Below are 14,268 nucleotides of genomic sequence, written 5' to 3'. Positions count from 1 at the left end.
ATAGGCCACCCATATCAACCTGTTCTGCACCACCTTCCACAGTGCATGACCACTTGACTTCTCTGTTCATCCTAGTAGTGACCACCTGTGCTGGCCAAGGACACAGTGCAGGCCTGTTGCTGTCTTCCTACATGCCTGGGCCCCCAAAATTTCCATTATCAAGTAAGTCTTATTTGCCACTCATTTTCACACTTAACATAACAAGAACATTGTTCTTTGTTATTATATTCATAGATGATATATTCTTTACAAATATATAATGAATAAATTAATGGTAATATCATCTAAGAACTTACATGAAAGGCTCTGCTCTGATAATTTTTTTATATTTTAATTTAAATTAGAAACATGGATGCTTCAAATGTCAATTCCAGCTCTCCCCCTCCCTTGTCCCTCCACCAGCCCCCCCTCACCCCTAGCCCAATCCCCACATCATTCCCCAGAGAGGGTGAGGGCCTCCTTGGGGGGATCTCCAGAGTCTGTCATTTCATCCAGGGCAGGACCTAGGCCCTTCCCCATGTGTCCAGGCTGAGAGGGCATCCCTCCATGTGGAATGGGCTCCCAAAGTTCATTTGTATGCCATGGTGAACACTAATCTACTACCCAAGGCCCCAGAGATTTCTGAGGCCTCCTCACTGACACTACATTCATGGAGTCTGGATCAGTCCCCTGTTGGCCTCTCAGCCATCAGTCTGGTGTTCAAGAGCTCCTCCTTGTCCAGTCAGCTGTCTTTGTGGGATTCACCACCACGGTCTTGACCCCTTTGCTCATCACTCCTCCATCTCTGGCACTGGGTTCCAGGGGGTCAGTTCAGTGTTTAGCTGTGAGTATTTGTCTCTGCTTCCATCAGTCACTAGATGAAGGTTCTAGGATGTCATATAAGGTAGTTATCAATCTTATCACCAGGTAGGGGCTTTTAATGTAGTCTCTCTGCTGTTACTTAGTTTTCCAGTTGGTGTTATCCTTGTAGAGCTCTAGAAATCTCACTAGTGTTAGCTCTCTCTTCAAAGCTATAATGACTCCAACTATTATGGTACCATAATAGCTGCTCTGAGATTTTTGTGTTTGCCTTATTTTACACACCTAATAAGGTTCCTAATTAATAGCTATCAGAGAACAACAGTATACCCTAAGACCTTAAGCCATGTATCTGTAGTGCCACAGCTAGAACTAAAACCCAGCCATAGGACTTAAATCACCCCTTAAAGCAAAAGGTTTTTGTTGTTGTTGTTGTTTTGCTTTTTGTTTTTTATTTAAATTAGAAATAAGCTTGTTTTACATATCAATCCAAGTTCCTTCGCCCTCCCCTCCTTCCTTCCTCCCCTGCCTCCCATTAACCCCCTATCCCATCCCCTTTCTGCTCTCCAGGGAGGGTGAGGCCTTCCATGGGGGACCTTCAAAGTTTGTCATATCATTTGGGTCGGAGCATAGGCCCTCCCCCGTGTGTCTACGATGAGAGAGTATTCCTCTATGTGGAATGAGTTCCCAAAGTCCATTCTTTTGCTAGGGATAAATACTGATCTACTACCACAGGCCCTATAGATTGCCAAGGCCTACTCACTGACACCCATGTTCAGAGGGTCTGAATCAGTGCTATGCTGGTGTCTGGGGGTCACAAGCTCCCGCTTCTTTGGGTGAGCTGTTTCTGTGGGTTTCACCAGCCTGGTATTAACCCATTTGTTCATCACTCCTACCTCTCTGAAACTGAATTCCAGGAGTTCAGTTCACAGATTAGCTGTGGGTGACTACTTCTGCTTACATCAGCTACTGGATGAAGGCTCTAGAACGGCATATAAGGTAGTCATCAGTGCCATTATGAGGGAAGGGCATTTAAGGTAGCTTAGATTGTTAATTGGTGTCATCCTTGTAGATCTCTGGACATTTCCCTAGTGCCAGATTTCTCTTTAAAACCTATAATGGCCCCCTTATTATGGTGTCTCTTATCTTGTTCTCCATTATTCTTCCTCCAACTCAACCTTTCTGCTCGCTCATGTCATTCTCTTCTCCCCTTCTCTTTTTTCTAGTGCCCTTTCACCTCCCCCCATTCTCCCAATTTGCTCAGGAGAGTCCTTTCCCCCTTCTCCAGGATACCATGTATGTCTCTCTTAGGGTCCTCCTTGTTTCCTAACTTCTCTGGTGGTGTTGATTATAGGCTGGTAATCCTTTGCTCTGTTTCTGGAATCCATATATGAGTGAGTACATACCATGTTTGTGTTTTTGTGACTAGGTTGCTTCACTCAGGATGTTTTTTTCTAGTGCCATCCATTTGCTGGCAAATTTCAAGATTCCAATTTTTCCCCCTGCTGAGTAGTACTCCATTGAATAAATATACCACATTTTCTCTATCCTTTCTTCAGTTGAGAGGCATCTACATTGCATCCAGGATCTGGCTATTACAAATAATGCTGCTATGAACAGTGGAATAGATGTCCTTGTTGTATGAATGTACATCTTTTGGGTATATGCCTAAGAATGGAATTTCTGGATCTTGTGGTAGACTGATTCCCATTTTCCTGAGGAATCTCCATCCTGATTTCCAAAGTGGCTGTAAGAGTTGGCACTCCCACCAGCAGTGGAGGAGTGTTCCCCTTTCTCCACATCCTCTCTTGCATAAACTGTCATTGGTGTTTTTGATTTTAGCCATTCTAACAGGAGTAAGACGGTATCTCTGAGTTGTTTTGATTTGCATTTCCCTGATGGCTAAGGAAGTTGGGTACTTTCTTAAGTGTCTCTTGGCTTTTTTAGACTCCTTTATTGAGAATTCTCTATTTAGTTCTGTACCCCACTTTTTAACTGAATTATTTGGTGTTTTGGAGACTAGCTTCTCGAGTTCTTCATAAATTTTGCAGATCAGCCCTTTGTCAAATGTGGGGTTGGTCAATCCCTTTTCCCATTCTGTGAGCTGCCGTTTTGTCTTGTTGATTGTGTCCTTTGCCTTCCAGAAGCTTCTCAGTTTCAAGAGGTCCCATTTAGTAATTATCAATCTCAGTGTCTCTGCTACTGGTGTTACGTTTAGGAAGCAGTCTCCTGTACCAATACATTCAAAGGTACTTCCCTTCTCTTCTAAGAGGTTCAGTGTAGCTGGATTTATGTTGAGGTTTAGGATTATTTGGATTTAAGTTTTGTGCCTGGCGATAGATATGGATCTATCTATAGTCTTCTACATGCCAGCATCCAGTTATGCCAGCACCATTTCTTTTTTCCATTATATAATTTTAGTTCTTCATCAAAAATCAAGTGTTTGTAAGTGTGGGGGTTAATATAAGGATTTTCAATTCGATTCAGTTGGTCTACCTGTCTATTTTTGTGCCAGTACCACACTGTTTTCAGGACTATAGAAATAGAGCTTAAAATCAGGAATGAGATGCCACCCGAAGTTCTTTTATTGTACAGGGTTATTTTAGCTATCCTGGGTCTTTGTTTTTTCATATAAAGTTGATTATTGTTCTTTCAAGGCCTGTGAATAATTGTGCCAGTATTTTGATGGGGATTGCATTGAATATGTAGATTGTTTTTGGAAAGATTGCCATTTTTACTATGCTGATTCTACCTATCCAAGAGCATGGGAGATCTTTACATTTTCTGGTATCGTCTTTAATTTCTTTCTTTAAAGACTCAAAGTTCTTGCTATACAGGTCTTTCACTTGTTTGGTTAGTGTTACCCCAAGATATTTTATGTTGTTTGTGGCTATTGTAAAGGGTGATGTTTCTGTGATTTTTTTCTCAGATCTTTTATCATCTGTATATGTCCCCCTTTTCATTTCTGATTTTGTTAATTAATAATCTCTCTCTCTCTCTCTGCCTTTTGGTTAGTTTGGATAAAGATTTGTCTATATTATTGATTTTCTCAAAGAACCAACTCTTTGTTTCATTGATTCTTTGTATAGTTTCCTTTGTTTCTACTTTGTTGATTTCAGCCCTCAATTTGATGATTTCCTTGGATCTATTCCTCTAGTGGGAGCTTGCTTCTTCTTGTTCTAGAGCTTTCATTTGTGCTGATAATTCTCTAGTGTTACTATTCTCCAGTTTCTTCATGTGTGCACCTGGTGCTATGAACTTTCCTCTTAGTACTGTTTTTAAGGTATCACATAAGTTTGAGTATGTTGTGTCTTCATTGTCATTGAATTCTAGGAAGTCTTTAATTTCTTTTTTTTATTTCTTCCTTGACCCAGGAATGGTGTGCAATTGTACATTGTTCAATTTTCATGAGTTTGTAAGGTTTCGGCAATTTGTGTTGTTGTTGACTGCAAACTTTAAACCATGGTGATCCTATAGGATACAGGGGATTATTCCAACCTTTTTATATCTGTTGAGGTTTGCTATGTTGCCAAGCATGTGGTCAATTTTACAGAAGGTTCCATGTGTTGCTGAGAAGAAGGTATACTCTTTTTTATTTGGGTGGAATGTTCTTTAGATGTCTGTTAAACCCAATTGGGTCATAGCTTCTGTTATTTCTTTTGTTTCTTTGTTAAGTTTCTGTCTGGTGGTCCTGTCTAGTGGTGAAAGGGGGTTGTTGAAGTCTCCCACAATAAGTGTGTGAGGTTTTATGTGTGATTTGATCTTTAATAATGTTTTTTTTATAAATTGGGTGCCTTTGTATTTAGTGTGTAGATGTTCAGAAATGAGACTTCATCTTGATGGACTTTTCCTGTGATAAATATGAAATTACCTCCTTCATCTCTTTTGATTGATTTTAGTTTGAAATCTAATTTGCTATATATTAGGATTGTCACACCAGCTTGTTTCTTGGGTTCATTTGATTAGAAAATCTTTTCCCAACCCTTCTTTCTGAGGTAACATCTGTCTTTGATGTTGAGATGTATCTCTTGTATGCAACAGAAGGGTGGATTCTTCTTTGAATCCATTCTGTTAGGCTGTGTCTTTTTATAGGCATGTTACAACCATTGGCACTGAGGGATATTAATGACCATTGATTGTTAATTCTTGTTTGCTTTTGGTTTGGTGGTGGTGGTATTGCGTGTGGATTTCCCCCCTGGTTTTCTTTTGGTGTTTGGTATTGTGGGATTATCTATTGCCTTTTTTTTTTTGTGATTATAGCTATCTTCCTTGGGTTTGAGTTTTCCTTCCAGTACTTACTGTAGAACTGGATTTGTATATATGTATTGTTTAAATCTAGTTTTGTCATGGAATATCCTGTTTTCACCATCTATAGTGATTGAAAGCTTTGTTGGGTATAGTAGTTTCGACTGGCTTCCATGTTCCTTTAGCATTTATAAGACATCTATCCAGGACCTTCTGGCTTTCAGAGTTTCCATATAGAAGTCGGGTATAATTCTGACAGGTCTGCCTTTATGTTACCTGGCCTTTTTCCCTAGGTGCTCTTAATGTTTTTTCTTTATTCTGTATTTTTGGTGTTTTGATTATTATGTGTTGAGGTGACTTCTGTAAGCTTCTTGTACTTTCATAGGCATATCTTTCTTTATGTTTTTCTTCTATGATTTAGCTGAATATGTTTTCTGTACCTTTGAGTTGTATTTCTTCACCTTCTTCTGTACCTATTTTTCTTAGGTTTGGCCTTTTCACGGTGTCCCATATTTCCTGTATATTTTGTGTTAAAGATTTGTTAGATTTAAGATTTTCCTATTTTCTCTAGTGAGTCTTCAACAGCTCAAATTCTCTCTTCCATCTCTTGTATTCTATTGGTTATGCTTACATCTGTAGTTCCTGATTATTTACCCAGTTTTTCTATTTCCAGCAATCCCTTAGTTTGCTTTTCTTTATTGTCTCTATTTCAGTTTTTAGGTCTTGAACTGTTTGAATTGTTTTCTTCAGCTGTTTGATTGTTTTTTCTTGACTTTCCTTGCTTTCTTTAAGAGGTGTGCTGACTTCTTGCATTTTTGGTTTGTTTTTTCTTCCATTTCGTTATGGGATTTTCTCATATCCTCTTTGAGGGCCTCTATCATTTTCATGAAGTTGTTTTTAAGGTCATTCTCTTCTGCTTCATCTGCTTTGGGATGTTCAGGTCTTAGTGTAGAGTCCCTATACTTTGGTGGTATCATATTGGTTTTTCTGCTCTTGAATGTGTTTTTATATTGTTGTCTTCCCATCCCTCCTTCCAGTGGGTGCAGGTGGGGTCTCTTCTTTTCCTGGTGGGTATGGGTCCAAGGTTCTCTTCCTGTAGGTTCAAACAGGTCCAATACCCCTATGGGTCTCACGATGGGTGCAGGTAGGTCTGAGACACTGCAGGCATGGAGCAGGCCCAGGAAGATTCAAGAAGGAGGATGTAGGGAGTTGCGGCCCTGAGAAGAGCCCACACCCACTTCATGCAGAGGGCAGAGCACTAAAGGTTTTTTTAATACCTGATACTTAACACCATTCATGGGAGTAATTTAAATTCTTAAATAACTTTGCACTCAAAGTGTGTGTGTGTGTGTGTGTGTGTGTGTGTGTGTGTGTGTGTGTGTGTGTGTGTGTGTGTGTGTGTTTGTGCGTGTGTGCGTGTTTTGGGGCACTATAGATTACAGAATAGGAAAGACAAAAAGAATTTAGCTTAATATATCAGTGTACAATAAATGCTATCAGTGGACAAAGTACATTACAAGTAGGAGGATTAAATAAAAAGGAGAATAATCCAAGTGGAACTTCAGGGAGGAGGATTAAATCTTGAGAATTGCTAAGAGATGAAAAGAACTTTGCAGACAATTTGGACAGGCATGACAAGCAAAGGCATGTGAACACACATGTAGGGCATGCTTAAAGGATGGGGGGCTTCTCAGATATTGTGCATTTGTTTCATTTTACTAAATTAAATTATTTGTCCACAACTGCAAGGAATTTGGATTCTTATTAACCACATCTCATTTAAAGAATGGGGCACTCATCCTAGAGCCTTTATCCAGTAGCTATTGGAAGCAAAAGCAGGCACCCATAGGTAAGCACTGAGCCATACTTCTGGAATCCAGTTGTAGAGAGGGAGGAAGGATGAGCAAAGGAGTCAATACTGTGCTGGAGAAACCTACAGAACCATCTGACCTGACCTAGTGAAAGCACACGGACCTCAGTCCTAAATTTTGGGAGCCAGCGTTGGACTAAACCAAACCCTCTGAATGTGGATTCCAGCTGGAGGCCTGGGCAGTCTATGGGACCTTTTACAGTGGAACCAGTATTTATCCCTAGTGCACAAATGGACTTTGGGAGCCCATTCCCTATGGAGGGATACTATTTCAAGCCAGATACATGGAGAAGGGCCTAGGTTGTCCCCCAAATGATGTGACAGACTATGATGATCCCCCATGGAATGACTGTCCTTGAGGAGTGGGTAGGGGGCATGGGAGCATGGGAGCATGGGAGGGAGAGGGAAAGGGGGGATTGATATGTAAGATGATTGTTTATAAATTTAAAAAAAAAAGGATGGGGCACTCATTAAATGAAATCTAAACAAAGCCAGTCATGCTTTAGCTGGGTATGGAGTCACACCTTTTGGATATCAGCATACAATCCTCTCTTCTTGTGTCTAGATTTTAAACCCCTGAACCACATCCTCTTGTGCTTTGTGCAGGTCTCTTTGTAATTCAAGTTTCTGCTTCTACTTTGCTTTATTTATTTAATTCTGAGCGTTCTCTTTTTCTTTTTCCTTTTTGTCACAGTTGGTTGTGTTTCTCATGTTTCCTTTTCTAATGCTGTAAATACTGCATACCAACAAGACAGATGAAGAAGGAAATATTCCCAAAATGATTTCAAAATCAACTTGTTTCTCTGTAATTTGATTTATAGGTAATGCGGAGGAAAGGATCAGGGAACATTTTAAAATAACTCTTAATTACTAACAGATGAAAATGTATTAGCTAACTTTAGGCATGGAATCCAGGCAGTTGATTATGTTGGAAGTGGAATTGCAAGCTTACTCTCCTTCTAGAGTGGGCCACCCAGTGCTCTCACCATCCACATTTACCAGTCTCCATATGTCTACCTTATATTTTTACCTTATATTATTCTTATACCGAGGATGCAGCCTTATGCGTCTTCTCTTCCCATGATCACATGGCGACCCTTGACTACATTTCCCAGAACCCTCCTCAACTCCTACTCCCACCTATGTTGCTTCCCTATCGGCCAGCAGTGCTTTATTTATTAACCAATAAGACAACATATACACAGAAGGACTTCCCCCATCAACTGGACATTAACTTTGATGTACATCATTCCAGATTGTGTGCAAATAGAAACATACACCCACAATGGAAAATCATAGAGATTATCTAATACTACAGACCCTATTTTGGCCTGTTAATTTAAAGAAAAATCTCTATGTCTGTCTAACCAGGATTTGCTGAAATCAGCTGTGCTTCATATTAGTTGATGGAACAGATTTGTCATAGCTCAATAGTTATGATTATAGGGAGACAGACAAAAAGTAGAGTCAAATTGTCTGTGAGAACATATCCATGGTGAAAATTATGTGTGGTGGTAGTGGAGCGTTGGGGAGGCAGCTTCACAGTTTGTTCGGAGATTCAAATTTAGAATGCTTAGAAAGCCTTTATAATGTTCCGAAGGCCTTTATATAAATTTACTAGAATTTTATTTTCAGATTGGGTGTCTTGAATCAGTAGCTTCATGGAAAATCCACATCTGATTTCTAGTGAGAAACTTAGAGTAAAGAAAGCCTATCATTCCCCTCACGCATTGCGTAGGATGAATGGCTTTCAGTCCAGTTGACATTTTTGGAAGGAAGCTGGCAAGCACAGGAGAGATGAGCATGAGAGTCGGCCTCTTGGCTGGCAGAGCTGCAGTGGGGTGCAGGAACAAGCTCACAGGCTCGCAGGAACCACTTGTCAAACTTTTAGGAATTTTGCGATTCATCTGACGTCATGACTGTAACTTTAAATCTACCATGATCAGAGTATGTACCACATGGAAACTGGCACATAATATATGATAGGGTGCTTCTTTCTCCCAAGGAGACACTTGTTATTATAAGCTCACCACTGAGTTTATAAGAACCCAAATTCTGTGCGTGTAGTCTGGGAAATGGCAGAATTTGGGGAAACAAAAATCTATTATGAGTCTATCAGACTAGTAGGAATCTCAATCCAAGGAAAAGTTTTCCAGAAACTTGAAGACAGCAGGCGAGTATATAAGCACACAAAATGGAAACTTTCTTCCAGCCAAGGCTCATCACTAAATTGGATGACTGACCGCTTGACTCATTCAGCCTCGATGTCCCCATATACTTAAGTCCCTTTACACTAATCACCTGCTCTTCTTCTCCACATTTTGGATCACCATATATAGATTTTCTACCTCTGAAATCTATATTTGAAACATATGAGGTTCTAAATAGAACCACTCTCAACAAATATTTGTTTTATATGCATTGTAACCTAAATAGTGACAGTGATGTGATAAGTGAACATAGGTTAGGGTGTAGGGCAGACAACTGACAAGGTAATTTACAACAGTGATAAAGATTAAAAAGAAATGTAAGAGGATATCATGACAGATGCACGTTATAAGAACATCCCTCTCTGAGAGGTTTCCTTACCTGGGACAAAAGTGTAGAAAGGACTGTGTACGGAGGCCAGACAGGAGGTGCAGTTACTCAGAATTGGAAAGATCTTGATTATGCCAAGAACAAAAATTGAATAATGTATAAATTAAGAAGTTAATAAGAAAAGTGAGGTAATAGTTGGTCATTTTCAAATTTCACTGTAAATGCAATGAAAAACATTTGTAGGGCATGAAACTAAAGAACATATGATCTACTTTTGTTTTTAAATTAGTAATCTGTTCTATAAACGTTGCACTAATAAGTAGTGAAAGTACCATAAAAAGCCCTGACCTTGGTAAGTGTTCAGACAGATATCAGACAGATAAGCAAATGTGGCCCAGGTTGTAGGGATGAACTGGGGTGGGAAGTTAGAATTAAACAGGATGGTTAAGTATTCTAAAAGAGTAACTAAGGAAATCCACTACCCATTGTTAGTGGTGTGATAGTCTTTGATGCTTTGATTCCTTCATTTTCTTTTTAGACTAGATCAGATACCCATGTTTACTAAAAATGACAATGCTCACAGTCAAGTACAAAGGAAACTCCAACTCTCCAAACTCTAGAAGGCAGCTCAGATACCCAGAAATGAACACAACCTGGACTATAGGAGGATTTCTGGCAAGCAGATAAAAGCCATCATTCCTCAGGAACTTGTGAATCTGTTCCCGTCTACCAAAAGGAGTCATTTCCCTTACTCCCAGCAACAAGGGCATATGGCTTTCCAATTAGCATATAACTAAGGCATCTACCAGCATATCAAAGTCCTTGCTAGCCTTCAGCTCCCTTGGTCCCTACTCACAAGCCATTTGCTATACATTTCAAAGTTCCCACAATGTCTCCTGGCCACTCCTTGCCCCCAGTTTCCCATCATTTTATATACCAGCAATTCTCACTATGCTTGCTCTGTTCTCTTACCCCCTGCTGGTCTGTCCTGTCCCACAGATATGCCTGGCCATGTCCAGTCTGTTAATCATGTCCTGTCTTCTTTCGCTCTCTGCTCTGGGCACTTCCAGATGCTTCTGAATATTTTCTCTCTTATTCAGAATGAAAACCTTCCCCTTAACCATATGATAGAGCAGTCACGTCAGAAGTTATTGCACCCCCTTGCTTACATCTGGTACAAAACTTGCACACACTAATGTGCCTTTAGCATTTTGTCTTTCAAAACCCACTTATGTTATTGTTCCCCGTTCTTTCTTTCTTCCTTTCTTTCTTTCTCTTTCTTTCTTTCTTTCCTTCTTTTCTTTCTTCTTTTTCTTAAAATGTCTTTCATGCCCCCAGGCTGATTAACAGCCACAAACTCCCAATATTTATCCAAATATCCAATAATTATCCAAAGCCTAATTACCACTAAGTGTTACCTGGTACATTCAGAATTCAGGCCAGCCTGGACTGCATGGTAAGACTCTGTCTCAAATAAACGAAAAAAAGTCAAAGAAAAGGAAAGAGAAGAAAACAGCCTAAGTGAAGGATCACTGAAGTTACCTCTACTTCTGTGCCAAACAATAGGAACTGCACCTACTCTAACAGCCTAGTTAATCCTTTGTCCACATCACAGGAAAGACTGGCCACTCACTGAGGGTTCTGTTTCCTTCATCTTCACTACTAGGGACAAACAATAGTGCCAGTGCATAGCTGCTCAACATTTTCATGGAATCAAGTTTAATGTTGCTTCCTATCTGGATGCCAGACAGTTACTAAATAAGGGGATTAACCACATCCAGACTTTTATTATAATCCTGGAAGGTTTTAGCCCTGGGGACATGACTGATGATGCTTATTTAGGTGGCTTCCTTTGTCATGGCTGGGGAGAAAGGCTGTATCCTAAGCATTTCTGAGAACTAGGGGGTGGTCCATTGCTCCACAACAGGGCTTGCTTGTGGGTGAGATCTACCACGACTTTTCCTTCCTTGTCTTTGTCCTCCACACAGAGCTTCCTTCAGGACAGAACTATGCTCTCTCAAAATTCAGAGTCCATTAGTATTCTCTCTGTTAGTCTGTTTCTAATTAGAGAACTATGGTAATTGTTGTTCCTAGCTAAAAGGAAAACCTTTTAAATTAAAAGAAGAAAAAAACTCACCCACAAGGCTTAGTGGTTCACATCCTCTCCTTAGCTTAGGAGTATACTTCTTTAACACTTCAATAAAATTGTATTTGGTTGCTTAAACAACAAAAAACTTGTAAAGCAATTGCAAATGGATCCTCTTTTCTGGTGGAAACCGGTGTTTAAGGAGGCAGAACAGTCCCTGGTGAATAAGCCAGCATTCTGGGGAGTCTGCTTTCTTGTTTCCTTCCTCTGACTAGGCCATTCTTAGGTACTCTCTCTGTATCTTTATTGATAAGATAATAAGGTGGGATACTTACTGACTGTTCTACAGAGTGATTAGAAACAGTAAGTTTAGGTTAATGGAGTGATCAGTAAAGAGTAGATACTAATAATAGTTTCACATAGAAAATAAGGATAGGCCTAAATTCATGGGGTTTTGTTTACATTTTATTTTATATTTCCTGTGTGTGTGTACTCTGTGTGTGTGTGTGTGTGTGTGTGTGTGTGCTTGTGCACTCTCGCATATATTCCTGTCTTAGTTCAATTGCTGTGAAGAGACACTATGACAAAAGAAACTTATAAGAGTTTATTACGGGCTTCCAGTTTCCGAGGGTGAGTCCATGACTGTCTTGGTGAGGAACATGGCAGCAGGCAGGCAAGCATGGTGCTGGAGCAATAACTAGGAGTTTACTTATGATCTACTAACATGAGGCAGAGAGACTGGAAATGTCATGGGCTTTTGAAACCTCAAAGCCCACCGACCCTCAGTGACACACCTCCTCAAACAAGACCAGAACTCCTAATCCTTCCCAAACAGTCCTACCAACTGGAGAACAAGTATTTAAATATCTGAGCCTATGGTAGCCACTCTCAAACTACCACAACACCACAGCAACACATATTTGAAAGTCAGAGAACAATTTTTAGTAATTCAATTTTTTTCTATACATCATAGGGTTGCTAGAAATCAAACTTAGGTCTAACTGGCAAGTGCCTTTACCTGCCGTAATATCTTATTGGTTCTAAATTACTATGGTTTTAAACCATAGTTTGAGTAGTTAATATTGTCTCTACTAATTTTTAAACTGGTCATTTGAACTGAAACTGTTAGTGTCATTTAAAAAAATCATCAAAAGCATTTTTGTCTTGGAAGAGAATTTCCAAATTTTTCTGCAATGGTCCTAAGCTTACTCTACCTGTTATGAAAAACAGCATTGATAATTATAAAAGTAAAGTATCAGTTAACCCTAATATATGTTGAAGATGCTCTATGACTTGCAGTTTTAAATATTCAGTTAAGATTTAATTTTTCTTAGTGTTATAACAATTTCCTTTCATCTTTAATAAATGGTAAAATTATATGTGTACCAAGGAATTGTGTCAAAATAAATTTCTTTATGGTTTATTGACAGCAACTATTTAATTACTATAGCATATAAATCTTTGTATACCTATATACACAAGATTGTTTTAAAATTTCCTAGGCAAGAAGTGGTGATAAATAGAACAAGTCTAAGAAAACCTGCTTCACTGTGTGCAGACATCACTGACAAAATTACTCCCACATTTATTTCTTTAGCTGTTATGCTTCTAAGACATATCCAGAAATATTTTTATGTACTTCATCCCAAAGGTAGAATCTAAGTCCTCCCCCTGGACAATGGGTCATCCCTATTGCTTACTTCTGATGTATATAAGGGGCACATGTGCCCCTACTCCTAATAATGGGTTAAGAAACATAACTCAGTTTTATCTTAGTGCTAGTTTTCTCTTGGCACTCTTACCCTTGAGTAAGGCCAGCTATGAGATGCTGACAAAGTCAGCCCACACATGAATAGTCCAGGTGGAGCTGTAGCCCAGGCCCATGTTGACTAGAAGTCATCATTATCATCTACCTACAACTCTAGTTGATCCCTGCCTGTGCCTGCTGAGTTGGCCCAGGTGGTTCCAAATGAATCAGAAACTAATCCCCGGGAACCCTCACTTGAAGTATGGATTTACACACAAAACAAAGGTTTTTTTTTAATACACTAACTTCATGCATCAATCAATAACTCCAATAATGCTTTGACCCTTCCTTAATATTAGAACATTCCCACTTAGTATGCTTACTTTGTTGTATTGTTGGAGTTTTAACTTCATACGTGGAAAAATAAACCTTATAATTTGCCTCACAAAAGCTGCTCACCTGGCATCTCCCATCTGCTCTGTCTTCATCAAGGCAACACTCCTCAGTGTATTGCTTGTCCAGAGTCAGGGATCATCCATTAGTGGGATTTTTCCTCATACTGCACACCCAGTCTATCAGCAATCTTTCAATGACTGCCTTTAGAATGTACCCTCCCATAACAAGCTTTACTGTCTTACTGTCCCTAGTCTCCCTTCCTAGTGCTGGGACAGATGATAAAATTGTATGTATATCATAGTATGAACTAGTGAGTTATCCATACTGGGGCATTCCAACAAAAAATAACTTTAGACAAAAGTGTCTAAAGGGTCATGCGCAATTCCAGGTTAGAGTTCATCTTTTTGGAAGAGTCAAGGGAAAAGAAGTCACAGTCAAGAACAGAGTCAAGAACAGAAAGAACAACTGTGCACATATGTGTGCTCAGTTAGTATTCTTCATTTTGTCTAATACCCAAAACCAGGGAATGATGTTGCCCATTTTTAGACTGGGTCTTTCCGCCTCAGTTGAGAAAATCAAGATGATCCC

This window comes from Mesocricetus auratus, unplaced genomic scaffold (assembly GCF_017639785.1).
Source record: "Mesocricetus auratus isolate SY011 unplaced genomic scaffold, BCM_Maur_2.0 Super-Scaffold_100018, whole genome shotgun sequence".
In the NCBI taxonomy this organism is placed as follows: Eukaryota; Metazoa; Chordata; class Mammalia; order Rodentia; family Cricetidae; genus Mesocricetus; species Mesocricetus auratus.
The sequence above is the reverse complement of the archived record's forward strand: the minus strand, read 5'-3'. Positions refer to the sequence as shown.